This window comes from Rhinolophus sinicus, chromosome 14 (genome assembly GCF_057876585.1).
Source record: "Rhinolophus sinicus isolate RSI-liver-muscle chromosome 14, RSI-T2T, whole genome shotgun sequence".
Lineage (NCBI taxonomy): Eukaryota > Metazoa > Chordata > Mammalia > Chiroptera > Rhinolophidae > Rhinolophus > Rhinolophus sinicus.
Window position 1 is genome coordinate 171,236,471 of NC_142514.1, and position 13,503 is coordinate 171,249,973.

Sequence of the window (13,503 nt, forward strand, 5' to 3'; positions counted from 1 at the left end):
TGCATTCAGTCAACAGCATTTATTGAACAATTATTTAGCTTCTCTTTTTTGCCAGGATTGATGATACACGCTGAGTATAAAATAGAGAAGACAGGCACATTTCTGTGTTCTAGAGGATTAGCTTGAAATTAGTCCAATAATCACACAAGTAAAGGTAGAGTTATGTAGAAACTAATATAAAATAAAGAAAAATAATGCTAGGAAGACATACCATAGGTGAACTTGTAGAGTTCTACTCACAGAGACTGACAACCTTGGGTTAAATTTCCATCTCTGCCACTTACAAGCTGTGTGTCCTTGAGCAATTTGGTTAAGTTCTATGAGCCCCTGTGGCTACATGAATACCAAATTTGCTACATTGTTACAAAATTATGAATGATGCCAGAATGGCAACTAGCACAAGAAGATGTTTGATAAATGATTATGTAATTACTATATAGGTATATACAGATACCGTATATATGGTGCATATATATATATATATATATATATATATATACACACACACACACATATACAGAGGGTACCAAAAACATACACATTTTAAGAAAGGAAAAAACTGTATTAAAATTACGCAGATAGTAACCACGTTGAGCACTTCTTGTAATTGCAGAAGTCAAACGTGACTTGTATTCATCTTTTGTTATTGGTACATATTGAGTATTACAATTTTAATACAGATTTTTCCTTTCTTCCAATGTGTATAATTTTTTTGGTACTATGTATATGTTTGTTGGCCACACTGGGCTTTGAACTCCACAAGTTCTTTACCTCTAAATCCCTGTTGACTTGCACAGTGCTTAATGGAAGTTAGATGAACGAAAATGAATGAATGAATGAATGAATGAATGAATGAATGAAGTGGAAGGACTAAACATTAATTGAATTGCTCTGATAGAATACAATGCCCTCACCTTTCTTGATTAGTTCTGGAGGCTGCTCTCATGCGTGTTGTTATCCTTCCAGCTCTACTTGATTACAATGCATTTTTCACAGTTTCAGCTTAAATGTTAACTTCTCTCATGTGAGAAGCCTTTCCTGACCAGGTCAGACCATCGTGTTTTTTTTTTTCCTTTCTGTAAATCTGCATAATCCGTATGTCTCAATTACTGATTTCGTTTCACTCAATTCACAATGAGAACTCAACAGTTATGCTAAACATTGTGTTCTGGGAGCTCCTTGAGGTAGGCTCATTGCGACCTTGAAACCATTTGGGTTGGGGAATTAGAGCTGATGTTCATGACATAGGTATGTCCGCCACCTTAGGAAACAGCAACCCTCTCTTGAGAGTGAAATATCCTAGGATCACTATAGCCCAATTCCTGTCGGTTATTTTAAACTGACTCACAAGCTCAGAAAAAATCTTGGCAAGACAGATCAGAATAAGAGTCAAAGTTTACATGGGCTGTGGCTGTTTGAAAATTAAGAAGCTCTGATAAAATGTAATCAGAGGGGGAAAAATCCACAGAGAAGTCCTGAAGATGGGTGGGGAGTAAAGAAGGGGTATTGAGGAAAGAATTGGAGAAGATATGGAAGTCTTTTTGTAGCTACATTCTTAGGAATGACAGGCATCGTGACAGACAGACACTAAGCAAAGGTGAAAAGTGTGATCCACAAATAGCAAACAGGTGAGCAGGGACTCATTTGTGATGGGAAGAAGTAGTAGATGAGGGTCTGTCCTTTGCCACCTACACATAGTGTGCACCTTTTTTTTGGAAATGCATACTCTATTTGAGCCAGTAGTCTCCCACTTTCCTTGCCATTATTTTCAAATGAATGAAACATTTTAAAACTGGCTGTAACTTGCCTTTCTCACCTCAATTCCTATCCTTCACCACACACTCTCTGCCCATCCCAATATTATACTAAGCCGATTTTGGGTAACTGCTTTTCCTTAATTGACCACATTCTTTTCTTTTCCCTTGAAGTTAAATACTGTGATGATTCAATAAGGCAATTTACTCTTTAGTCCTTGGTCTTTTAGTATAGTTCAGGGGTCAGTAACCTTTGACTGTAATGGGCCAATAAACATTTTTGTGTATAATAAGGGTCTTCCAGTACTGAACTTATCCTCTGTTGTGCAAATGAAGCCGTAGGCAGTATGTGAACAAATGATCAATTGTTGTTGTTTTCCAATAAAGCACTGTTTACCAAAACAGAAAGCCAACAGGCCAGATCATGCTACAGTTTGTTGACCCCTGGTAGAGTGGCTGGCACATAATAAGTGCTCAGTAAATGTGAACCCTTTATGAGCTACCAGTTTTCTCCTTTTAGAAAAGAATTTTCCCCTCCATCTCTCCTATTCCTCTTGGGAACTCCTACTTATCTTTCTCATATGAATCCTTTCATCTTTATCTCCAGGAAGATTTTCCACTATTATTTTTGTTATTATCATCCCCCATTGAATCCCATCTATTGCTGTTCTCAATGTCCCAGGTACAATACCCACTGCTTTTAAAACATTATCTTAGTGTTCACAAAGTACCATGCAGTTATCATCGTGTCCATTTTCACAGATAAGGAGACTATTATGTGAAAAGAGTAAATAATGCTCATAAAGTCACTCACTTTCTCTGTAAACACCCCTTTCTCTGTGTACTCACTGCCAAATATGACCCACACCTCTGGTGATTACCTTGTATTGTCATTAAGGTAAGTTTCTCGTCTCTGTCTTCTTGGCTATGCTGTGAGACATGTAAAGGCAGAGTTCTTGGTTTGTGTATATGAATCTTGACATTTGGTTTAAGATTTTTCTTAGTCCCCCATTTCTTACCATTCAAGCTCAAAAGTTCCTGAAATTCATAATTAAATACTTAAGCTCTATTAGTGATTTCCAAGGCATAAAAACAGAAAATATGAAAAACAGGGTATGAGGCAAGAGGGATTAAAATGAAGTCTAACAAGTATCCAGTGTATATATGCATACAATAAAATAAATGAATATGGAGAGGTAATATTTTTTAACAAAAGGAAAAGAAACAAAAGAAAAATTTTAGGAATCCATAAAAGTCATATATCTTTTAACTCAGGAAGGATAATTAAATCTAAGGTGTGAAGAATAGAAATAATCTACAAAAGATTTATTGCAAGAAAAACTTCAAAACCCAAAGACAAACTCTCACATGCAGTGAGAAACAGACTGATGATGTATAAGGTAAAACAATTAAAATGATGCAGATTAAAAGGGAAAATGTTAAATCAGAAAGTAAAATAACGTTTTCCAAATGCTGAGAGGAAAATAACTCAGAATTGTAACTTTTAGTTATAATATAATTGAAAAATTGGACACAAGGAAAATAATCCTGGATGTTAGGTATAATAAGTATACAAAATTATAGCAATATAGTCAGACTCAGATATTTAAAAGCTTGTAAACAACTGAAATATTGGCCAAAAATAACAATGTATGATGGGAACAAGACGGAAATTTAGGTGTTCAAAATTTCTCATATTACTTGGAAGCAGGGTAGCAAAATTGAATAAATTTAGACTTTGTGAAATTAAATGTCCATGCTCTCACTTTAATGATTAAAGAAATAAATTAAATAATAAATAAAAATAAGTTCCAAATTTATAGAATACAAAAGACAATTAAAAATAACCTCAATTTCACAGAAGAAAGAAGGCAGGATGAAAGAAAAATTAAAAGCAAGACACATAAAATCATTAAATATAATTGTATGAATAAATCCAAATATACTGGTAATCAAAATGAATATTAATGTTACTACATATTATTATAAGTTTATAAGAATTAATCAGTTAAAAGATAGAGAACTTCAGATTAGATTTTTTTTACCCAACTATACTCATATAGTTATTATAGCCACACTTAAAACATAAGAAAAAAGATATGTTAAATTTTTTAAAAGATGGAAAGATAAGAACAGGCAATTAAAAAGTAAAGTAAATATGGGGTAATATAAAATTTACATTTAAAAAAAGTTATAAGAATTCAAAACTGAAGAAATAAAACTGTCATTCCATTCAAACTATATGATATGTATTTATGGGGAAAAAAAGAACACGAATAAACATAGATGTAATAAGACTTTTCATCAAGGTTGCTTGATATAAAATCTACATTCAAAAAACAATGGTGGCTAGAGTGGGGAGTTCCAGTTCTGCTATAGCAGTGTAAACCCACTGTTGCCCACCTCTAAATACAACCAAAAATTCTGGGTCACTAAATACACTAAATATAACACAATTCTGAGTGAAATACACAATCAAAAACAACAACAGCAAGAAAGTAGGATTATGAAAATAAACACAAGCAGGTGGATTGTGAGGGAGAGTCGGTACTTAAAAAAGCTAAGTATAAATACATGCAACCCACATGATTGAAATATCTCTTCACTGTCTCCTGTCTTTGTCCCCAAAATAAATCCCAGTCCAGAGTGGTGCAGTGACCTGGCATCCTAAAAGTCCGATACAGCCCATAGTTTTGACTAGAAGAATGAGGAAATAGAACCAATGCAGATACAACACTTTTTCTAAGCCCCGAGTTGCATGTGCGTGGGGTAGATTCAAACCAGCATAGCAAAAGCTTAGAACTGAGATTCAAACTATTACCCACAGAATGCAAGATATAACTTCCAGCCCAAACCTAACCAGGTTGGAAAAACAAAATCATCCACATTCCCCAGAGGATAACAATAGGACCCAGAATCTATACAAAACTTTCACAATGCCCACTGTATAATCTGAAATTACTCAGAAAGGGGTCTGATTGTCTAAGGCTAAGACAACCAACAAATGCTACCTCAACATAATTAAGATATAGGAACTATCAGACAAAAACTTTAAAGTTATTTGAACTATACTTCATTAGGCAAATAAATACCTCATTCATTTCAAATGAATAGAAAATGATCTAAATAGTGCTATTTGTATTAAAGAAATTACACTTGCTCTCAAAAATCTTCCATCTGAAACACTAGGTTCATGATTTCACTAGTGAATTCTATCAAACATTCATGGAAGAAATTATACAAATGTTATACTTTTTTTTTTTCCAAAAAATTGAGAGGTAGTGATTATTTTCCATCATAGCCCTACTATTGAAACATGACAAAGACATATATAGGATAATATATCATGCTCAAGCAGCATTTATTCCAGGATTGCAAGATTGATTCAACATTAAAAAATCAGTCTCTGTAACATATCATATTAGTAGAATTAAAAAATATATATATTACCATTTTAATAAATGTAGAAAAAATCATTGGCAATGTTTTATTTTTAAATGTCATAATTAAAATCATGCAGTAAGCCAATAATACCAACAAAATTCCTCAAACCAATAAAAGCATCAAGAAATAAAACTATAGTCGACCTTATACTTAATAATGAAAGACTGAATTTTTGGCCCTGCAGCTGGAAACAAGGTGAGCACGTCTGTTTTTACCACTTAAAAAAATCATAAGATTGGAAAGAAAAAAGTCAAAACTGTCCCTATTTTCAAAGAATATGAAATAATTGCTTACATAGAAAATCCCAGGCACTCTACAAAACAACTATTGGAAAAATCCCAGGAAATCTATAAAATAGCTAATAAATGAATTTAGCAAAGTTGCAAGATGAAAAATTATACAAAAAAGAAATTGAATTCTTGTATGCAAGTAACAAACAATTGAAAAATAAATGTTAAAAACATGTATAGGGGCTGGCCCAGTGGCTCAGGTGGTTAGAGCTCCATGCTCCTAACTCCGAAGGCTACCGGTTCGATTCCCACATGGGCCAGTGGGCTCTCCACCACAAGGTTGCCAGTTCAACTCCTCAGAGTCTCGCAAGGGATGGTGGGCAGCTCCCCCTGCATCTAAAGATTGAACATGGCACCTTGAGCTGAGCTGCCACTGAGCTCCTGGATAGCTCAGTTGGTTGGAGCGCGGGCTCTCAACAACAAGGTTGCCAGTTCAATTCCTCGAGTCCTGCAGGGATGGTGGGCTGCGCCCCCTGCAACTAGCAACAGCAACTGGACCTGGAGCTGAGCTGCACCCTCCACAACTAAGATTGAAAGGACAACAACTTGACTTGGAAAAAAGTCCTGGGAGTACACACTGTTCCTCAATAAAGTCCTGTTCCCCTTCCCCAATAAAATCTTTTTTAGAAAATGTATAATACTTAGGAACAAATCTACAAAAGAAGTCTAAAATCTCTATACTTAAAATTACAAAAATTTACTGAGAAAAATTAAAGAGGACCTAATCAAGTGGAGAGATATAACATGATCATGAATTGGTAGATCCAACAAAATCAAATTCACAACTCTATCAGAAGTTTTTATAGGATGTGCCAAACTGATTATAAAATTTGTAAAGAATCCAGAATGTAAGAAATCCAGACCAAAAAAAAAGAAAAGAAACCTTTATCCAGAGTAAAAAATAAAATAAAAAAAAAACTCCAACTCCAAAGTTGTACGGCTTACTCTGCCTGGTTTTAGTCTTGTGCTGAAAAAAGCTACAGTAATTAAGACATTTGGTATTAACACAGAGAGAGACTTATAGACCAACGTCTCAGAAATGAGAGCCCAGAAATAGACCCACACACCTTATTTCCATTTATTTTCCACAAAGGTGCTAAGGCAATTGAATGGGGGAAAGAAACATTTTTGTTTTAGAATTCCCTCCTGAAGCCCTTTATTCTGTCCAGGTTATTCCTTACCTGCCGCATTGACTTGAGAAGTATTTTTAACTATCTTCACTGTTACTGGACTTTACATCTTTGTGTGTAGTAATGTCTTCTCTACTTTTGGTGGAGCATATACCTTTCTATAAGGGACATAGCTTTCTTGAAATTTTGCAGGTCTCTAATGAAAGAATACACAGAAATAAAAATGAATAAACTACTATACACTGAACAGCATGGATGAATCTCAGATATGTTGCTGAAACAAGGAAGATGATCTTAAGAGATTTTAATTATAACACGTTCAAAAGCAGAAAAAAATAAATTTATCCTGATCAAAAATCCTATCAGTGGTTTTCTGTGTTCAGGAGGTAGCATGGAGAAGATTGACTGAAAAGCGGTGGAAGGTAACTTTCTGGGAGGTGGACATTCTCTATATCTTGATTGGGGTGCTGGTTACATATGTATTTGCATTTTCAAAAGTCATTGACCTTAAACGTACGTGTGAATTATGTTGTATGTAGCTTATTTCTTGACAAAGTTGATTAAAATAATTTCTATATGTTTCATTATGATGTACAGTTATACTTTGCTTTGATTTTGCCATATATGTGTGTGTGTGTGTGTGTGTATATATATATATATATATATATATATATATATATATATTATTAATAACATCCGATGTTAAAGTATACAATTTTGAATAGTTTTGAATAAATATAGTATGTATATGTATATATACTATCTATATAACTTTATTATATATATTCTTTACATATTATATATGAGAGAAGATAGATAGATAGACAGACAGACAGACAGACAGACAGACAGATAGATCCCCATAAAACAATTACCACAAACCTGGATAATGATCATTTCTACTACACCATGGTAGTCACATCATGAGTCTGTCCAAAATCCCCATCTTTTTTGCTCTTTTTTGACTTGCACTGGTCTATCTCAATGATAGTCAATATTTTTTCTCCTTTCCCCTTATGTAGCAGGAGCAAATCTCATGCTCATTGGCTCTAGCTTCTCCTTTGGCTTGGGCGAGTCCGTCTATCTCTAAATAATTAAATGTTTAAGTTCCAGAGCCACAGAAACCTTAGAGCATGTTGGATACCTAAAGATTCTGGGACAACGAGGCTTGAGATCAGAAAGCTGAATTTCTTCATCCTCTTTAAATTCTGAAATTTTATCTCCCAAATAGTCTCTCAAATAGTCCCTTACTCACAGGTGGAAAATGGCAGGTTTGTTGTCATGGTCTTTTCCAGGGTAAGATTCCCTTTCACCACTTCAAAACCTCTTCCTGACGCTAATTGGGTTTCCACTTAACTCAAGCGTTGGCCTAATTGATATTTCCATACCATTCACATCACCTCTCCTTTTCTCTGTTTTCCTCCATCTTAGAAACTGAGAGGCAGGAGAATGGTGAAAGAGAGGCTGCCAACTCTCTCAGAGACGGACTGTGACAATGCATAAATTAGAATTCAGATTCCATTTTCCCAGCTCGTATGCTCATTCCACCTCATCTGGCTTCCATCCCAGCTTCTTGTTCTTGTTTTATTTCCCTTCTGCTGTTTCTTTCCATGAGTTGCATTTCTGGTGCCAGGTGGGAACAACAGCTGAGCACTGTGGAGGCGTCAGATACGGAAAGCTGGAAGCGGCAGCTAATGGTGTACTCGAGCAAAACAGTTCCATTCCAGCCACCATGATAGATGGCTTCGCTGGAGAAAAACCCACCAAAGTGTTCAAGTTTTCTCATGAATCGGCAGTTTCTTCCGGAAAAGTGAAATTGTATCAAATGGTACCATATGACATCTGTTTCTTCCAGTGGTGACTTCCAGACAGGGCAACATGATATTGAAAAGGTTCCAATTCCTTATTGAATCGATCTAAGTTCTGATTGCAGATTTTCAGTCTTTAGACTAGGAATCACAAAAGGATTGGTATTATTTTTAGAAGTGTCAGTACACTCCAAGAAAATGTGGGGAGGGTGTGAAAAGGCCACCCATTCACTTGTCAACAAATATTCACTAGGCGTCCATTGTGTGTCAGGCACTCTGCTAGGTTCCACCATCATTACTTACGTGTGGGCCACAGAGAACTACAGCCGAATCGGTGTGTATGCTTCCCTGAGTTACGGGAAACATTCCTACTAGATTTACATTTCTCAAGAGGAAAATGGTAAACATTCTAAGCTATCATTAAGTACTGTTGCTGCGAGACACTTTGCAACATGATAAAGGCATTGATGATACTTCATGGACTTTGGGTGGTGTCCTGGAGGACATGTCGATTATCATAAGTGATAGCGACAGATGTATAAGATAAAGCATTACACTTATTTTTCTAAAATAAAGTTTATATAGAAACAACACACTTAAATCTTAGTGACAAATAGTAACACTACACCATTTTGCTTGGTGACATTTCAATAGCAACTTATTTATTCACATCGGTCTCATTAAAACCTTGTAGAATCCAACACATATCGATAATACCCTAATAGCCATAGAAACAAGAAACCAGAGGCCTAATTTATCTTGTGGTCAAGCTCAACCATACCATTTGGTACATTAACAATTCTTTATCCAAAATGATAGCTGCTATACAAAATCCATTAGGGCAGAAACCTGGCAACCAGATACAAAGATCATTTGAGTAAGATTTCAGGGTTTGAGATCGTCTAATCTGACTGGAGTTTCTTAAATGAGACATTTGAGGCCCAGGGAAATTATTTATGGACTTTAGCTTGGCAAATATAGAAGACGTGCTTGTTTCTAAACAGGTGATAGCAGTAGTAACCACTGACCAAAGATAAACATTGAGTTCCTGCTTTTCACACTTTTTCTTTTTTTTCTCTCTTGCTCCTTTTCGGTCTATGATATCTTGTACTTTGTTCCAAAAATAAATTATTGGTTAATGTTTGAATGGAGTATAGTGCAAACATGATACTAGGGCAACAAAATATCTCAACGCAAAATATCCTACTTCGTGTCATCTGAAGTAGTAACGATGTTACAGAAAGAGATTTTCTATCATTTATGGCTATTATTTAAGATTGCATTTTGACATGTTTCAAACCTTAATAGCTTGCAACCCATTCTTGTGTCAATAATACAACTTGCATTATAAGCTACAGAACAGAAAAAAGACACTCTGAGTTTTTTGCATTCTTCCTTTAAAGCAGAAAGCGATAAGAAATAAAGCTAAACATAACTTTCTAAGGAATTATATGCAACTGAGATTGGCTTATAGGATCATTCAGTGTTATTAATGATAGACAGGCAGGATGAGTGTTTTAGAATATTTTTACAAAGTAGGGAAAATAAATTGCAGGACATGAATTCAAACACATTTTGTAAAAAAACAAAAAACAAAATAGATAATTTGGCTCTCTCACTCACTCATTCATCTGCTAATGTATACCATCACCCTTTTAGCTCTCTCTGTCTCTGTCTCTCTCTCTCTCTCTCTCTGTCTCTCTCTCTCTCTCTCTCTCCCCCCCCTCAGTCTTCATTTCTTCCTTCCCTCCATTCATCCTCCCTTCCTCTCTCACTCTCTTCTCCTTGCTCTGACTCTCATTCTCCTTTCATTCTCTCTCATAGTAAGGGGTTTTAAGCTCTCATTATGTCATTCTGTGCTTGATAGAGATGCTGGGTTTTATATAGGTGTGTGAAACATAAGTGTGCTCTATCATCTTTTAACAGCAAGATCCCAGAGATGCCAAGATGGAATTAGTTCATTTCAGACATAACAAAGCCAGTCTTTCAGGAAAGGAACTGAGTCCTGACTTTGGAAATGGCCAACATTTCTAGTCACAATTGGCTCCTTTTGTCTCAGAGTAGATAGCAGTCCAAGAATTTGGGAAGGTGCCCGGCATATGACTAGACTTTCTTTGCTAAAATGTGCTCTCATAAATGAATCTGAGACTCATTCAAAGTATAATAAATAACTGAAGGATAGAGTGCTAGAAATGGGATTATGCGCTTTAAAGGTATAACCCTTAGTTTGCAAGTTCCGGCATCAACCTGAGAGGTCACCTTGGAGTTACTGAAATCAAATGTATCACAAGACAACCTGACACCCTTCCAACAGATAACACTGGTGGCCCTGGGAAGAAGAATTAAGGAAGAGAAAGAGAAAGAAGCAAAAAGGAAAAGAGAAAAGGGAGGGGTTATTAGATGGCATAGCAACACAGTACAAATTGAAATTAAAATTTCCAATGAATGTGTGGCCACAATGTTAGGTTGTGCGTAAAAGATAAATTAGATTATATAACTCACTGAAATGTATCATTCTCAATCAAAATAACCTCTTCTAACCCCCTTTGCCATTTCCCTGTATTCCTCAGTTAGCTATTCGCCTGGTTTTTCTTCTTTATTATAATGTTTGAGGCATATTTTTGTTTAAGTAAAAGAAAAAGCATCTTCGAACTGCTCCTTGAACTTTTCACAGGAAAAGCAAGACACTCAAAGGATATGTTACATAAATACTGCTGAAATGAGTGGCTTAAGGTTGTACCCTCAAACTTTAACTGACTAAGACATTCTCACCATAAACGACGAATCAGTTCACTTCTTTTCCAAGTGGAGAATAAGACTATATCCCTATTTGTGTGTTATAGATACTTCCTTGTGACTTCTCTTTTTCTTAAAGCATTATTAAATTTCTGATACATAAATTTAATATATACATACATATATTTAATATACATACCTAAATTTTATCATTTCTGAGGGTAACACTCCCAGAGTGTTACATCATGTAACACTCAATGTAAACATGATGTCTCTTAAACTGGAAGACTTAGTAGTGTCTTGGTAAGTGATACATTTTAGGGTGAGACAGGTTTTGGTTGAAAGCTATGCCCTTTATTAGTTGGATGAATTTAGATACATTACTTAACTTCCTTAAACACAACTTTCTTGTCTATAACATGAAATATTGAATTGGCCCATCTCATAATGCTGATGTAAAGACTAACAAAGCAAGGCTTCAAAATGGCAGTTATTTGAACCCTGACTTGTCTATCTAGCCAGTTAACTTACAGCAGAAATTTGATCTTGGTGTAACAATCTTGAATTGAGATCCTCATGGGAGCTGGACAGCATAAATCCCAAATGAGTTAGATGGGCTCTTCTGCTAGGGTTTGCTAGACAAACTGCCACCATGCAGCCCAGAGCTTACCTATCTGATAAGACCAGAAATCACGTCGCTCATTAACACTCAGCTTTTCTAACATGTCAGAGGAAGTTTGCATTTCTGGACTTTCAATAATCTATTCCATTTTCCCATATCCATATATCCTCCCCCAGCACTTTACACTCTGTGCTATATTGGATTCCCTTACTGAAAATTACTAAAGAAAAATTCTTACACTCATTCAAACTCAATAAACATTAGCTACCAACCCCTGCTCTTATTTTGTAGAATCAAACAGTCTGCATGAGTTGCGTTCAGGTTTTGTGACACTACACTGTGTTTAAAGACTAATTCTTTTAATATCTAAATGCCTCAACCAGGGATCTTCATTTGATGGAGTTTCAGTGTCAGGGAAGTTCCAGTTCATATCAGTACCCCAGGCAGCCTAGTAGTCTGGTACCCCTTTAAACTTATATGCCATTAATTGTTTTAACACTCAGTTATAGACAAGGATAAATGCAATATGGAATAAGGGCAGAGGGTGATGGGGGAAGAACACTATTTATAACTTTTAGGCTCTCTTTTAGTATCCTGAGAAATTCAGCTTAGATCCAAAGGTGGAAACTCACTAACCAATCAAAAACTCTATAGCTAACCATACCTAGTCTCCTCAGAAGAAATTTCAAGAGGCTTAATTTCAAACTTGGGGTATCATCAATGCCCCTCCCAAATATGTAGCTTAACCAAAGTAGACCTTCCAACCATTTGAGAGTATTCTTGAGAGGGCCATCCTGTTATATCTCCAGTGTGTGTGTGTGTGTGTGTGTGTGTGTGTGTGTGTGTGTGTGTGTGTATCTGACCACTGTTCCTTATGATATCCTTCTGGGACTACTGGTGGGCAGAGTACATTTTGCTTCCAGAATGCTATGGAAAGGATAAGTCCATACATATTAATTAGATCACCCACAATCCTGCAGTAAACTCATAGATGAAAATCTGTGCCCTACTTACTTTTTATCCAGCCTCATTTATCCCAAAGGCTCTCAGTTTCTACAATAAGATTAATTACTAATAGAAGATATTCTTATTATTAAATGCCAACAACATAGAGATGCCCCAAAGTTGAAATTAAATCCCTTTCCAAACTTAAATTACTGGGAATAAATTCAGGATTAAGTCCCTTTGCTGTTGTAAATTCAAATCCAAAAAAAACTATCTTGTTCTTGTGAGTTAAAGTGAAAAAACAATTCAACATTCTTAAGTTGTCTGAAGAAATTAAAGTCCTTGCAATTTTTTTTTTCTTTCTCTTAGCTAGATATCTTCCTGAGAGGTCTGACAATGAAGTTCGCAAACTTGTTGCAACGTTGTTACTAACCTTTTTTGATATCAGAAGGATTATTCATTATGAATTTCTACCAACTGGACAAAGAGTTAACCAAGTTGACTATTTGCAAGTTCTGAAAAGGCTGCGGGAAAAAGACAACCTGAACTTTACGTCAACAATTCATGACTCTTGCATCACGACAATGCACCAGCTCACAGGGCACTGTCTGTGAGCGAGTTTTTAGCCAGTAAACAAATAACTGTATTGGAACAACCTCCCTACTCACCTGATCTGGCCCCCAATGACTTCTTTCTTTACCCGAAGATAAAGGAAATATTGAAAGGAAGACATTTTGATGACATTCAGGACATCACAACAGCTCTGATGGCCAT